A 17,300-nucleotide genomic window follows, 5' to 3' on the forward strand; every position below is an offset into this window, starting at 1 on the left:
AAATCCCACTGTACAGGATGACCTTGGTATCTGTTAGACTGAAACCCGAGATTCCGCACACACACAGGGTGCCAAAGGTCAATGCACTGTTAGGATACCTGAATCGTACCTCTTTGCCTGACAGCTGATCATGCTTAAAAGATGACAGCTGCATGTTACAGTCATTCCTTAGTTTTAGGCCAAACTGCAGTATCTACTCATTATTCAGCTAGATATGGTACATTCAAGACATGGACCCCATACAACAGTGATGTTATAGCTACATAGAACAGGACCAATGCTTCTGAGGTAACAAGGTACATTTTCAATGAGAAAACATTCTGACTTACCATGGGAATGTACACTCAGCAGGGTCCCTGCCCCTATGGCATCTATGTCTGGCACAAATCTACCTGAAATCAGAACTTTAAGAATCTCTACTATAGAGATTTCACTATAAGGGAAAAAGGAACTGACCCTCAGAGCTGAATAACCAGACATTATTCTAGTGTTTATTTCACAGGGATCTTACAGGTACCAAGACTGAGACTAATAAAGATTAGCCCAGCTATAATATTCATGGTCATAAAAACAGGAACTAAACAACAAAGTTTAGGGGGGAGCCTCACCTTTCAGGATCAGTAATTATCTTGTGAAACAGATGCAAGACCTAAAATTACTACAAATGTGGTGTTGCATTCCTTAAATCAGAACAAAACCCCTTCAGAGTAACAGACATTGTGAAAAACTCTTCAGTTCAATTCATTAAATGCAAGCTGGCATATTGTTCAAAGAGAAAGCCAACAAAGTTAGGTTCAGATCCAAAGTCTAAGCTGGATGGGCTGCAAAACTAACCAAGCACGTGACACAGATTTCTGAGCAGAGTAAAGCCAAAGTTGTAGCCAATGAAAAGGAGAAATGTACAACACTCTGCACACTGAATCTGACTCAGACTCAGGATGTTCTACAGCTGTGCAATACTGTTTCCTATGACAGCAGAAGCAGGGCTTCCAAAAGCTCTGCCTGCAACTGTCAACTGCTGCAATTGCTGCTCAGGCATACTCAGGCTTTTTAAAGTGGCCAGGAATTGCTTAGCTGGTATTAGTGGCCCTGAGCTTTGGTTCAGAGAGAACAATAGGCATACTATTTTAGAGGCATTAAAGGTATTAGTGGTAAATCTGCATCGTGCCTTGTTTACTGCTGTACCAGTGGTACTAGACAGGAATTGAAAATGACTGCAACAGGCTACCTGCTTTGAAATGCTCCACGCCGTAAGTGAAAGCATGATTCCTTCTGTGGCTGTCATAAAAGACAGCAGTATTAATCTGTATTTTCTGGGTTTGAAAGTAAAGAAAACAATAATATACTTCCATAAACTTCATTGTTGCACTTCTGACTAATCCAGGCTCATATGAGCCACTTGTATGATTTGCCATTTAATACAGAGTTACATTTTGATTTCTGTACATTTTCTGTGAGAAACAAGTATTTTCCCACTAAGCGAACAGACACACAGAATATTTTCATTAAAGAATTATTTAAATCAGTGAGAAAAAAGAGCAGCTAAACCCATTGCAGTTGTGCATCTTGAGCAACCTTAAGATCTCTTTCCATTTTTCTAGGCAGAACCAAAGATAAACATATTAAGCCTTTAAATGGATTCTTACAGGAGATAAAAATCTTGATTGGCCAAGATGTAACAGGATATCTCTGCTGACACATCTTCGTGCATGGAATTTTGTGTCTGCTTTGAACACGCAGTGAAAGGAACCATGATACCTTCACATGGTTACTCATTGCAAACTCATAGTTCTATGCTACTAAAGCCTTGCAGCCAGGAACGAATGAGGGCAGACAGAGACACTGGCTGTGTCCCATGGTCCTGCATCCAGCTCTAGATCACTCCTGGAGATGCATGGACAGGTTTATGCTATTCCCACCTCCTCCGGCTCCTTCCGCCAGCTGATGCAACCTCCAGAAGAGGACAAGAGGCACCACAGTAACTCTCCCATAGAGTCAGCAGCATCTATCCCAAAGCCAACAGCAGGTTTATTAGCTATATGGCTCAGGCTACTATTTCTTTCCAGTCAGGTGAGGGTGGTACTTTTAAAGTTCCCAGTCATGGTATAAGGATCTTAGGAGTGTAAATCCTATTGAGAAACATAACTAAGACTTTAGACTGCATTTCAAGCTATTTGGGTCATTCTAGCAATTCTAGCACAACCCAAATCACAAGAATATCAGATTGCAGCATGGTTCACAGGGCTTGTAAAATACAGCTCTAGATACATGGCCAGCTTTAAATAAGTGCTTTCTATTTCAAGAAGACTTCACAGAAAACAGTGAAGAAACTGTAATTAAAATAGTTTCAATTTTACCTCCATTTTGGCAAAAGTTTCACCAACTTAGCTGTTAGTTTTAAGTCAATGAATGCAAAATTAAACGTATGGGTATACAATGACCCTTGCTAATCTCAGGAACTGAAATCAAGAGATGTCACAAGGTTGTTACAAACTAAAAATACAGTATCACAGACTGGGTTGGGTTGGGAAGGCCCTTAAAGTTCATCCAGTTCCAATTCCTGCCACAGGCAGGGACACCTTCCACTAGAGCAGGTTGCTCCAAGCCCCTGTGTCCAACCTGGCCTTGAACACTGCCAGGGATGGGGCAGTCACAGCCTCTCTGGGCACCCTGTACCAGCACCTCAGCACCCTCACAGGGAAGAACTTCTTCCTAATGTCTCATCTCAATCTCCCCTCTGTCAGTTTAAAACCATTCCTTTGTCCTATCACTACATTTTCAGAATGAATCCAGTAATCACCATAACACTGTTGACAGCTACCAGCTCTACTCAGTCCCATTTTCTCTAATACCTGTATTATTAATACTTATGTCTTAATGTTCTTGTTGATGTCTGACCCTCCTGTAAAATAAGTACTCTTTTAAGTACTGAGAAGTATATACTTTCATGCCTTAAAGTAAAATATTTACATACAATCTAGTAATATGTTTTATGCTAAAATTTTTCAGTCAAGACTTGTCACGTGATAAAACAGCAATGCAAGGATAAGTCACCAGCCATACCCCAGTAACAGAGAAAAACCTTCCTACTGTATTTTTCTTGTCCCTTGCTTTTAGCTCCCAAAGAGTGCAGCGTTTAGAGGAAGAAAGTAATTCAGAAAAGGCTCAGTAGGCATTTTCAACCCAAATGTGGGTAATTTTTATGACCAGCTCCACACAGTCTCCCTAAGGAAGGCTGCCAAAAATGAGGCCCACTTTCTACTTCGGAGTGCTACTGGTTTTCTATGAACCATAGGGTGGTTACAGGTGCCACATGTTTTAGGACCTTTTCTCTCATTTATTTTAAACATCAGTCGGTCTTCACAGGGCAACTCTGGGTTGAGATTTACTGCTGACTTTACACCCAAATGCAATCCTGCAGCAGACTTTACCAAGAAGTAGTTTGGCAAGCAAATGTGTCAGTGACAACATAATGGGAAGCTGGAATTCAGCTGATTACAGTTATTCTATTCCTTCAGTATTTTTCTTCTAAGTGACATAATTCTCTACAGCACTTCAAATTCTAACCTTTTAGATGACAGAATAATCCAATATTCACTAATCTGATTAAACTTTCATTTCCTTTGGCCCCCACTTCTCCAAATCATCTACAGGTTTCACAGTGCACACCTCTAACGACACCTGCAGCACACGCTCCAGTTGTAACACTGATTCTAAGCAGGGTGAAAGCCACAGCTGGGGCTCATCTCTGAAACAGCTATTTCAGTCCAACAGCAGACAGCAGCAGGACCTCAGCCACAAAACTCTAGAATTTATTAGATTCATAGAAAATGAAACTTTCCCCAGTTTTATACCCATCAATGAAGATTTGACTTTGGTCTGGTTTGATTTAATAATTTAAAATATAAACTTCTATTTATTGGTAGCAATTTGTACATATATATATTGGCAGGTATTTTTTAGCTAAAGCATTTTAAGTAATGGGAGCTTTGCTCACTTTAGCATGTTTAATATACAACAAACACTTCTGGAAAATACAATAAAAATGAGCTATAATTTGGTTTTGTCTCATAAAATGCATCTTTCATTGCTAACAACTCCCTGTTGATGTATGTGGCTTGCACTATAAATGTTATGGTTTTCATCATATAAGGATTTCTCAACATAAACCCACAACAAGTGTTTCCTTTTTATCGCAGCACAAAATAATCACCTTCTACAAATCAAACGTTCACACAGCAAAGCAAAATGCAAACCTGGTGAGTACACTTACTGGGCACAAGTTCTCAAGAAAACTACTCTCTACATTCCTGTACAAAGACTTTAAATCTACATTTCTCTCGTGTCAAAACAAAACTAAACCAAACAAACTCCCACACTCAGGAAAAGGCTGAAATTGCTTACCTTGAAGAAGCTCCGAAGAAAATACATTATGCTTAGCATTTTGGAAGGTTTAAAATGAGGAATTGTTCAAACTTTAGAACCTCCAAGGCCTGGGTGAATTCCTGCACTCCTGCTGTGTCTTTAGTTACATGCTTTCTTGTTGCTATTTTGGACGGTCTTAGTACAAGGGAAGCATATGAGCCATGCCAGGAGCTTATGCTAAGGAGTTGCATAACAATTAGGGCTTATCTGTGCTGCGCTGTAGAGTACAGCAATGCAAACAGGTTTGTTCACAGTTTACTAGTCCCAGAACACTTCTACTAGGCATGCCCAGAATGATGCCATTGTATTTGTTAAAGAAACTAAAGCTATTTGCAAGTGCTTCTAAAAGAGCTGGAACTACAAAGGACAGCACATGTTCTCTTACATCCCCCCCAGCTTTTGCTTTTGCCAACTGCAAGTTCAACCAGTGAGCATTACACTTACTACAGCATTTAAAAGCAAAGGCTCTCACATCATGAGCTTTCTAGTTACTATCTTTAAAGGTAAGCAAAAATTGCAGAACAAGTCTTTTGAAGTGCAGAAGAATAAACAGTTTCAGTTTCTTTTTTCCTCAATCAACATTAAAGTCCCTTAAAGATTCCCTGTGCTCCAGTAACATCCAGCAACACAGACATGCAACTAATGCTGTGTAGTAAAGAATCTATCACATTTAGTGGCCAGGACTGAGAGCTTACAGGTAGTCTGCTCACAGTGCACTTGGAATTAAAGAACTACAGAGCACAAGCAAGCTCACAGAAAGAGATCACCCTGCATTACAGTAACTGTCAGCCACAACCTGATACTGCATGCTGACATTTATTTTTTAACTATGGCTTACATTTGAATAATTCAAAGCACCCGCTATTAAAATCTTTAGAACAGGACAAAGTGTTTCAGGGAGGTGCTCCAGAGTAGCTTCTGATGGCCACAGGGGAGCACAACAGATACATGTGCAGTGCACCCAGCACAGGAAGGTGGGAGTAGGCAGACAAACCTCCCCCGTGGTTGATACCCCATAAGTCTACCCAAGACAAACACCATCTTGAACATGAAACATGCCCTTTGACTTGCTCTGTGCAATCAGGGATCTCTGAGTCATCACACCCCCAGTAAGTGCACCCACCCATGTGCCCTCAAATTGCAGTACTTCAAACCCCTCTCTAGCTTCCAGCAGCCATGCTTCTGCTTTTATATTTCATAGTTCATATTTCTTATTTAAAATATTTCATATTTCAAATAACTTGCAGAAGAGAAGGCTCCAGGGAGACCTCGTAACAGTCTTCCAATATCTAAAAGGGGCTGACAAGAAATATGGGGAGGGGCTTTTGACAAGGGAGATAGTGACAGGACAAGGGGGAATGGCTTTAACCTGACAGAGAGGAGACTGAGATGAGCTCTTAGGCAGAAGTTCTTCCCTGTGAGGGTGCTGAGGCGCTGGCACAGGGTGCCCAGAGAAGCTGTGGCTGCCCCATCCCTGGCAGTGTTCAAGGGCAGGCTGGACACGGGGGCTTGGAGCAACCTGCTCTAGTGGAAGGTGTCCCTGCCTGTGGCAGGAGGTTGGAACAGGATGAGCTTTAAGGTGCTTCCAACACAAACCAGTCTGTGACTCTATGATTATTGTTTTGGTAGTCTATGTAAATAAGACATTTTTGCATAAATCAAATACTTTAGAGCAGGAAGCCCTACTTTACCACGTACACATTTTTTCTGCCATTGTGGGAACTGCATAAGTTAAGCATACACAGTGAAAAGGAAGGGCACACCTAAATAATAATTTCTAAATCACAACATAAGGCACAAATGCACTACAGTAATACTGTCTATGGTTTGATATGCTGAATGACAGTACTGCTTCAGTGAAGTTTTTTTCCTTCCATTTCTTATGCTTTCACAAAGACTGATGGTATTATATACATACAGAATCTTTTAAAGTAAAACTTTCAGCCCATAGTTTGGGAGGAAATGCAGATAAATATTCTAATAAGATTCAAAACCATTAAAAATACAGTATTAATTTTTAAAAAGATCTGCTTAGAGGGAAATGGGTCTGGCATATGCGTAGTTTTCAATGCTTTTATTTGCTCATTCTTAAGTTTAAATTTGTCTGAAGGATTACTTTTCATGGTTTATTCTGAAATTACTGTCATTCTTTTAAACCCTGCTTATTTAAGAAACTGCGGCAGACCTGTTTCCTGCCTGCTTCTCCTGGTATTGACTCAATGGGCCACACTCACAAGGTTCAGCTGAAACATTCTTTGCCTGAGCCCTGAAGTCAGATTCTTTGAGCAGAAGGAAATGCCACTAAGACAAGGTCTGTGGTGCCTTGGCATTTACTTTTCACAAATGAAAAAGAAAACTTTTATTCACATATGAAAGACTCCCCTGTCAGTAGTATATCTTTTCTGAAATGAAGGTTAAAGCTCAACTGCTCAGCACTCACCCTATTTTTCCACACGTTACTTCCCTGTGGGCTTGAAATAAGGATACTGCTTTTCTGTAATGTGCAGAGACCTTCCCCTCAGACTGGTACCTTTCTTGGATTGGTTTACTTCACCGCACAGGATGCGTGAATTGCACAGTATTCCCTTAATCCTGCAATTCCTTAAAGACACACTGCTGTCACTGGAACTCTGCCATTCACAAGGCAGCAGCGTGGTAGCAGGATGGGCTGCCGGTGCCTGGACTGAGAGGCCCCTGCAGCCCATGCTGGAGCAACTTTATCCTGCAGGTTTGTCAATGTATTAAAAGTTTTTTGATGCCCAAACTTATGCATTTCCCAGAACACCACCCGACTGCCAACAGACTGGGTTTTATCATAGCTGAACTTTCAGTTTCCTCCTCTCCTTAAAGCAAACAAGGGGTCCCCACAAGTTCGCTACTATGAAGTCCATTTCCATAATGAGGAGTTTATCACTTAACATAAACTTCACTTGCAAAACTGTGGTGATCATTTTCTTCAGTGTATGAATCTGAGGTTTCATTTAGTCAATGAAGATTAGGCAGTTAGGCACCAAAACCTTGAAGAGCTCTGGAACTAGTAATCTTTAAAGGCAGACAAGTGGCAATGAAACTCCACTACTGTACTAGTGGAAGGCTTTTCTTCCCATAATTTCTACTATTTGACTACTTCATGTACCATTCACTTGGGTTAGTTTAACACAGTTGGGTATTATGTAGATTGCATCATGTTGGCTTCCAAAGCCACTAAACGTAAGAAAATATACTGATGTCATCCCAGCTTTATGGCTGCAAAGGTCGAAGAGAAGTCTTGCATGTGTAGAGCACAGCCTGAAGGGAAGATGGGAGGGACTGAACCTGCCCTCTTACCTCTTGTAAGAACATCATATACTTCTGTAAGATTCCTAAAAGGGACAATAATTTTGCCCTATGTTGCCTTTCCTGAGAGTACAAAGCCTAGAGACTCCATTATTTTCATGTTATAACCATCGTCTATTAAAAAAGGCATTGAATATGGTTCAGTGGAACCTTAATTTATAACCCCAGATGCTCATCTTTTGAAATAGTGCCATTTGCAACAAAAAGCTCCAAGAATGAAGACCTTAAGCTGTCACCCTGACCTGGGCAGTAAGGGACCTGCTGCAGGCAGCCATCACTAACTGCCTGAGCAAGACGGCTTAAGTGACCGAACAGGTATTCTCATTTCTAAATGATCATGTCAGACACTTTTATCTCTGGTGTAATTGCTTATTTGCCCTTGGGCAGTTAATTTGATTACCATTATCATAAAAATGTACTTCTTGATGCAGTCTAACATGTCGGTTCAAGTACTCTTCAAATCCTTCTGAATTTCCCTCCTGCAACCAAAGCTCTTCAGTTTTCTGTCTTCATAGAAGGTAAGAGATTCTGGGCTTATAATGGGAAACTGCACCTTTGGGAGCTGAGATAGGTATTTCTGTGTTTTACCACAGCCTCAGCTCTTGGCTGGGCAAACATGTGCTAAGCCAGAAATCTCCGTTCACCAACACTGGCCACCACTGCCCAATAAAATCCCATTACTTCTGGACATCAGCAAACAGCAACTAAGTTAGAACTTCTCAGTGCAAGAAATCTGGGAACCGGTTTTAATTAAGAGCTTCTAAAGAAAAATAATAAAGAAAATCAGAGCAGCAAAAAACATGGATCAAACACATGGAATTTGGTCAGTAATGGCACCAGTATTGATTCTGTCAAAGCATGTATGGGGAGCTACTGGTGCTTCCAACAAGGAAAAGCCGCAAGGACTGCTGTCCCCACGTGTTCAGTCCTCTGCCCACAGGCAGATGATGTTTTTACTCCTGTTTGACACCTCCACTCAAGACTGAGCCCAGATTGTGAGACACAACAGCCCTGTTCTGAATCTTGCAAGATAAACTCAGAGCTGGTTAGATCTCTAAAGTTCTCTTCTAAAGTAGAGGCATAGGTAACACAGAATTAGATGCCTATTCCAACACAGAGCTCTTACTATGGGAAAATATCTTACTCATGTTCATTTAAAAATGCCTTGCAGTAAATAGCTACAAACCAGCGGGGCAATAGTTGCCTTTGACCCTAATAAAGTCAGTCAAATAAAACCCAAGCAGAATTTCTAGAAGGCATTTACTGAGTCCAGAGAAAGTCCAAAGCAGGAATACTGAGGTCCCAAACTACAGTTCTGCCCTCAAATATGCTCAGTACAACTCGGTCAAATAGAAACTTGAATGCAGTGAAGACATAGGCTTCTGTGATTTTTTATCCTGTGTTTGAAGTCCTGCTGGTAGTAAGCTAGTTAGAAGCAGCATGACTGGCGTCTGTACCTACAATTCTCCACAAGTTCCAGATCAGGTGTATGGCAGATGCGTGCTGTCACATGGAGGGTGTAATGAAGTAAAGTTCCACTAAAGTTATTCTGAAGCTCACAATAACTGTCTCAGAGTTATAACTGTCACCTTGAATTCAAGCCTGCCATTAAACCTCCTGTACCTGGCTGGAAATACTACTGTGGTGCAAATGAAAACTCAAGCCATCACTCTCAATGTACCCTACACTGGACATAAAATCCATTTTCATGTTTTGCATCAGCCCCAGGTACACAGAAAGTGTTTGCACCCACTGTCAGGTGAGATGCAGTGGTACCACAAGCACTAATGGTACAATGTCAAGAAACTAGAACAGAAAGAGACATAAACCAAAACTAGGTATTATTGGTCTGATGGAAGACTGAAAATTAAAACCATATCAAAGCTATTAAGACTGCTTTCAGGCCAGAGTCCTTCTCCCACTTTGAGGGCCTGACTCTACTGGAACTGATCAAAGCAGGCCTCTGAGGAGATCTGATAAGACCATACTCTTTAATTACGTGATAGATTCTGGTTAGGACAATAATATCTTTCAAGGGCTCACAACATTTATATTTCTAATTGAGAAAGCTCAATGCCAATAGATACACAATACGCAATAGACTGCATAGCTATAGACAAAATATACCACCATTGTCATATATTGCTACACTTTACAGTGGAAAATATGAAATGTAGATCAAGCCTTTGAGCCTGTAAGCACACAGTCCAAAGTGTTGTGCATACAAGCATAAGAAACAATATTCCTTTGTACTCCTTTAATACAGAATGATGACCAACTTGTTTTCCTGCTTCCTGCCTTGTTGATCTGGCAGCACTCCTTCTTCCAGGAAAACAGAACACACATTTCCTATGCTATCTTCAACACCCATTCACTGTGTCTTAACATTTTAATTTCCTTCCCCAATCCCCAACCTTGAAAGCTTGTAAATCTTTCTTTACCACCTTGACTGGAGATGGTTTTTATACACAGAGAAACAGAAACATTGATTCTTTCTTCTGGGTACTACGGGACTCCAACTATTTGCTCACTCTTTATTGGCAAGGCATATCATATAAGATATGATTATGTCCCCTGTTATGTTCTGCTAGCAACTCATTTACCAACCTGTCCAGAAGAGCACAAATGGAAGGATGTCTTAATAACCAACAGGGGAGAACTAAAGAAGGATGCCATAACCAGGTAATTACCATTTATTTACTTTGAGGTAAGCAGTTCTACAACAATGGTGGATTTCAGCAGAGCATGGGAGAAGAAATCAACTGATTCTTTTCACTGAGATGCAAATACCACAGAAGTTCATTTACAGTGTCATAACCTTTTCAAGAACAGAACTTGCACTTGAAGAGCTCAGGAGTAACTCAGGGACAAGTTTTGGAACAATATAACCTAAAAAACTAATTTCATCTTCTAACCTACAAACCCCTTCCTTTTTTGGCTTTCCAAAAGAGCTCCAATAACTGCACTGTAATTCTGAGACCTTCTCATAGCAACTTTCCATGACAAGAAATGGAAAACGTGAGAAAAGCTGACAGTGAGATAAAACAGTGACAGGATCTCCAGAGAAAACTGGATCTGGATGATCTAAGCAATGGATAAAGTCAGAGACACAGAGCTTTAATGAACTCACATTTGCTAGGCTGTTTTGTCTGTACAGGCCAAAAAAAAACTTAAGACACCAGAACAGTGGGTGATGAGACTCTCTGCTAAATGCCCTGAACAGCGGCATTTTGTTTCAAATGAGGGTGAAGATCTGGCAAATATATATTCTAAAATAGGCCAAGTGTAAAAGATTCATTACATTTTTGCCAGACATTCTTATTGAATGTTTTAGATCCCTTTGGAAGTTCAAGGCATAAGGAAAAAAAACACAACCACATTATCCCATGAAGAATAGCTGTAAAATATTTTTACAGTAATGGGACAGATTTTACACAGCGTGTAATGCGACTATTTTGGCTTGCCTATGCACTAACAATGTGCTCTGTGCTTGCAAGCTCAGGCTTGCACACACCCATCTGTACCAAGCCTGCTTTGATCATTACTTCTGCTCCTGCCCGTTGCAGCAGGCCTATCTTGAACAAGTAGCCTGCAAAAATCTCTTTCCAATCAGCAGGAAAAGTAGGAAAGATGGACATAAGGGAGAATGCTGCCCCAAAAGGTGCAGTGCAGGCAAGGAATGGAAACATTTTGAATTTGGAAGATGTCACTGCATCCTAGCCTTTATGTTGTTTGTCTATGCCTGGCATTAGTAATATGACTGAAAGGCAGCTTGATTGTCTATGATTTAGCAGTAAATCAAGGCAGGACACAAAGCTTTCTTCTGAGTCATTAAGGGTTAGCTACTTGTTTAATAGCCCTCCAGATGCTCCCTTTGGCTCTCCATAAAACCAGTTCTTTCCTACAAAGTACAATACAGACAAAAAAAATTTCCAAGAAACATTCATGTGCTTACAGAAGATACTGAATTAGAAGAGCTGGTTTTCTCAGGCTGTCAGCTGTGTATCAAACCATGCTGGACTGTCCACTGATTTATAGGGTATGTCATTCCTTATGCTCTTTCAGTCCTTGCTGTTTAATCACTGGGCTTCAAATAACACATACTAAAGCTCAGGTGAGTCACCAACATAAGAAAAACAAGATTAAGCCTGTCATATCCCATCTGCTCCATGCACACAAAACCAGTTGCACAGCTCCAGGACAGAGAAAGCCATAGAGTGCCATGGAAAGAAGCCTGCTTCCATTTTGCCATAATCTTGATTTGCCATCTTTTGTTCAGTGCAAATTAATGTTAACAGTATTTTCTTGCTTTTTTCTCACCTGAGCTGTGTGTTGTTTTTTAGGAAAATCTCACCCCAACAACCTTCTCTACAAACAGAAGTTCATTTTAGTTTCCATTTCCTGGGACAGACTTGATACATCAGGAAGGCAGCATGCTGCTTCATGTCTTGACAACACTATGCCAGCTACTAAAATAATGCTACTGAAAACCCTCCCTCCAACCATGGTGAACAGCTGAACCAACAGATGAATAACTATACAGCAGAAAACAAAGGCTTTCATATATTTGACCTAAGTCATTCAAGATGAAATTAATTCTAGATATTTCAAACTGAGAAAACTGATTTCTGATTCGCAAATTGACTAAGGCCTTAAATCCACCTATGAAAACGTTCTGTCTCATTAAACACCTTCCAATCAGCTAATGTTTGGACCCCTACCTCAAATAAACAAATCCATTTTAGTTGTTGACAACTCTTTCCTTAATTTAAATCTGCTGGTTTGTTTGAAATGTTCAAGCAAGCTGTCATGAGGCATCTCCACTTAGATGATATTGCTAAATAGCTCAGCATACCTTTTTGCTAATTAAGGCATCATTATAGGAGCAGTAAAGCTGTCTGTATTACACATTTTTATACCCTCACCATTTTTATGTCAGCAACCATGACACAGTTTTTTAGAAGGCTTTTTATTCTCCTACCAGTTGTTCAAACCACACACAAGACTCATTTGGTTCCTTACTTTTAATTAATATTACTTGTGCTTGTACTTTCACGGATCCCAGGTTTTGTAGGTAATACCCACTTAAAAAATAACTAGGAAAACTAAGATTGAAAAACAACCTAATTTCCTCCACAACCCTTTCTGCATCACACTAACCTATGTGGTACACCTGACTTTCAAGATATTGCTGAAGCCTATACCTTCCATTTCCTGCAAATCAATGAAAGGAATATATGGATATTAGATATGGTTTCAGCAAACATAAATTTTCATGTAAGTTTCTACTGACAATCAGCATTACCCCAGGAAAATTTGTTTGCTTAGGGGGCCGTGAATATAAATGAAAGCATAGTTTCCATATGAATTATAATCTGGGTACACCATAAATACCCATGGTGAGCTTGAATTAATACCTGATTTCTTTTTGCAAGGTGAGGACTCTGTAGAGACTGTATCATCCAAAAAGTTTCAAACAGAAGTAATAAAGACAAGCTTTTAAATCTATACCAAGCAACTGATCATCTCAACTGCCATTTCACAGTTTGCTTTTAGGACTCCTATTTTCAAACAGGAGTCAGGACTCATAAAATGTTTAGGATTTTAAACATGATGTGTAGATCTCACCAGCAACAGTCTCCTGCTCCATTCTTGAGATGTCAGAAATATCAAGCAGTGCTTTGTCCTGATTTCAGCTGGGACGGAGTTAATTTTCTTCCTAGTAGCTGCTACAGTGCTGTGTTTTGGATTTAGCATGAGAATAATTTTGATACCACACTGATGTTTTAGTTGTTGCTCAGTAGTGCTTACCCTAAGTCAAGGACTTTTCAGTCTCTCATGCTCTGCCAGTGAGGAGGGGCACAAGAAACTGGGAGGGAGCAGAGACAGGACACCTGATCCAAACTAGCCAAAGGGGTATTCCATACCAGAGAACATCATGCTCCGCATAGAAACAGGGGGAGTCAGTTGGAAGCCACCAGTCACTGCGCAGGGACTGGGTGGGCATTGGACAGTAGGTGCTGAACAATTGTATGGTGCACTTTTATTCCACTCTCATTTCATTGCTATAATTATTAACTGTTGTTGTCATTATTATTATATTGTACTTACTTTTTTTTTTCTTTAATTATTGACCTGTTCTTATGTCAACCCATGCGGTTTACCTTTTTCCAATTACCTCTTCCATCCCACCCGTGGGGGAAATGACTGAGTAGCTGCGTGGCACTTAGTTGCCAGGTGGAGTTATACCATGACATCTTTTTGTGCTTAAGGGGTTCTGACTGCCGTTTGCAATATCTGAACTTGCTCATAAGTCAGCACCTTCTGGATCAGATAAAGGAAGTGACGTGAAGCTGTTCAGCTTCTGAAACACTGAGGTCCACATCTTCCCACATATTTGCTATACCTTTCCAACTGGAAAGGATCATCAGGTCCCATGTTAAAAGCAAACAGAAATTACTTCATTATGTGAAAAAACCCCACACGTTTATGACTGTTTATAAGTAAGCAATCCACTTTCAGCTAGAAACCTTCTATAACTGGTTCCACATACACACAAGCTTGTTTTACAGCTTAGTTTCCCAGGGAGCAAGAAGAAACATTCAATATCCAGGATGTTTGAAGAATGGTATTCTCTCAGACAGGAACCTCATGAAACCAGTTTTACCATTTTGTGTTTTCAAAGGTAAGTGTGTACAAGGTGTTGTCTGATGCTCTTGTTAGAACAACACAGGGAAGGTGATACATTTATGCATCTGCAGCATGACATTCCAGGGTTTGGCAAAGTATTTCACATGTATTAAACTGACAAGAGAAAATCACATGCTGTTTAAATTTCACTCGAATGAAAAGACTGCATATTAGTTGTCTCTAAATTGGAGATACATCAATGTGATAGATGGACCACATGGTGGATAAAGAACTGGCTGGAGGGCCGCACACAAAGAGTTGTGGTCAGTGGCTCAATGTCCGGCTGGAGACCTGTAACAAGTGGTGTCCCTCAGGAATTGGTGTTGGGACCGGTCTTGTTTAACATCTTCATCGCTGACATGGACAGTGGGATTGAGTGCACCCTCAGCAAGTTTGCCGATGACACCAAGCTGTGTGGTTCGGTTGATACGCTGGAGGGAAGGAATGCCATCCAGAGGGACCTTGACACGCTTGTGAGGTGGGCTGATCCCAACCTTAGGAAGTTTAGCCATGACAAGTGCAAGGGTTGGAGCAATCCCAGGCACAGCTACAGGTTGGGCAGGGAAGAGATTCAGAGCAGCCCAAGGAGAAGGACTTGGGGGCTGATGGATGAGAAAATGAACATGAGCCAGTTTCAGTGTGCACTTGCAGCCCAGAAAGCCAACTGTATCCTGGGCTGCATCAAAAGGAGTGTGACCCGCAGGTCAAAGGAGGTGATCCTGTCCCTCTACTCTAGTCTTCTGGGACCTCACCTGGAGTATTGTGTGCAGTTCTGGTGTCCTCAACATAAAAAGGACATGGATCTGTTGGAACAAGCCCAGAGGAGGCCCATGAGGACGATCAGGGGACTGGAGCACCTCCCATATGAAGACAGGCTGAGAAAGTTGGGGCTGTTCAGCCTGGAGAAGGCTGCATGGAGACCTCAGATCAGCCTTCCAGTGAGACACTGGAATGAGTTGCCCAGGGAAGTTTGAATGCTCCCTCCCTGGTGGTGTTCAAGGCCAGGTTGGACAGAGACTTGGGTGAGACGGTTTAGTGTGAGGTGCCCCTGCCCATGGTCGGGGAGTTGGAACTACCTGACCTTAAGGTCCTTTCCAACCCTAACTATTCTATGATTGTATGATTCTATAATCACTTTAAACTGGTGTTTGCTAGAAGAGGAGATAAGCTGGCAACAGGCCACTGACAGTGCTGGCCAGCATGCTTTCTCTTAACCTTACTTGGAATTAAGTGAATAGGTTTATTTTGCATTTTTAGTTATTTCTAAATTTGGCTTCTACTCAGCTTAAGCTTTCCCCCAAGACTCCCACACAGAACACACAGATATAGTCCCGTGACTTGCTCCTCCCAAAACTAAGCAGTATGATGAATCAGTTTTAGCTACAGAGTTAATATTTTCAACAAGTGATGTGTGAACTCCTACATGTGCAGGCTTGGGAAGGAAGAGAACCTGGCAGAAAGGAGCTTCACTGGCCAAATACTTTTATAGTTCCAGCTGCATTGCCACTTTCATTTTGTTTGCCCAGAGTTCATTCATTTCAAATTGGAAAAACAATACATAAGATGTTCTTGTAAGTCTCTTTTATAGCTACAAAGTTTTGCTCCACTTCATATGCCACAATTTTGGCAGCAGATAGACAAAAGCCAGATTAGAGGAAGCAGGAAAGACATGCTTTATGACTCTGGGAGGAATGGAGATGTAATAAATAAGAAAAAAAAAGAAGCAAAATGGGAGACACTAGACCAAGCTTTTAAGTAAAGCAATTATGTGAAAAGACAGAGCAGAGACAAGCTGTATCACAGGTGTTGCATCTCCCTTCCATTTCCACAGTCCTAACAACTAAAGAATAATGTTCTCTTCTGATCTTTCTCATTTCAGCTGATCCTTTACTATACCCTATAGAGTAGAATAGTTTCAATGGGAAGGCACAAGAACACTCTTACCACAAAATAGTTTCAACACATGGTTAAACTATAAGGGGTGAGAATACTCTTTCAAAGAGTGAGAAACATGTGTTTTAAGTGTCATATACAGGAAAGAAATGAAAGGTAAGTGTCCTGAGTCCTGACTGTTTTAACTACTGTGTTATTGTATAAAAAGTGAAACCACCATCACCTGACAAGTCTTTCACTTGCAAAGCCCAAACCTGTAAAACCATTGACCACATAAAGCACCTCAGGTAAGCTGAACAAAAGAATGCCTAGTTTACAGATTCCACTATAAACTGAGGAACCAGGGAACTCGCCGAGCACCTCAGCTGTACTAAGCAGTTCTGAGGATTTATATCTTGGACTCAAGTATTTATTCCTACCTAAGACTTATCTGGATACAGCATTTGGCTTCTATGCTCCCAACTCGTCAGCTTTTCCCTAATGATTATTGTGCCTCCCTGCATTGCTATAATGGAACAGCAAACACAAAAAATGCAAGGCGCTCACATCCTGTGACAGTGGAGGTGCACAAATTATATATAAAGGTGTGAGAGCTCTGAGAGCATTATTAACCTTCATAAAACAAGTCTACGTAATACCAACAAAATTAATGAAATGAACTAGTACGAATAGCATCAAACAGGGCTCTTGGTACAAGGTGTTACCCAAGATCAACTCCATTTAATATGAGAAAAGGCTTCAGTTCTGGAAACTCACAGGTTGACAGAATCAAACAGTAGTTAATTCCCCCAGCTCGTAATCATGCTTTTTTGCATGGAAAATTACACTGCTTCTTTAAGCTTTTGAGCTGTAGTTATTGTACATATGTGGGACACAATCCTAGGAAGGGCTGAATACCTTTAGCTTGTATTGTCTTCAGATGACTAATTAAAGTACACAGCTATACTATGCATATA

At 40.8% G+C, this 17,300-nt stretch overlaps 2 protein-coding genes across 3 annotated transcripts in view; both read right to left on the reverse strand.

Moving 5' to 3' along the window:
* Positions 1–17,300, reverse strand: part of PLEKHB2 (pleckstrin homology domain containing B2) — a 472,273-nt gene that overhangs the window by 227,383 nt on the left and 227,590 nt on the right. The window lies entirely within an intron of this gene.
* Positions 1–17,300, reverse strand: part of ARHGEF4 (Rho guanine nucleotide exchange factor 4) — a 215,410-nt gene that overhangs the window by 168,543 nt on the left and 29,567 nt on the right. The window lies entirely within an intron of this gene.

Source organism: Neopsephotus bourkii, unplaced genomic scaffold, assembly GCF_033783945.1.
Source record: "Neopsephotus bourkii isolate Nb327-2 ecotype Australia unplaced genomic scaffold, CSIRO-AGI_Nbou_v1 NB_1768, whole genome shotgun sequence".
Classification (NCBI taxonomy): Eukaryota; Metazoa; Chordata; class Aves; order Psittaciformes; family Psittacidae; genus Neopsephotus; species Neopsephotus bourkii.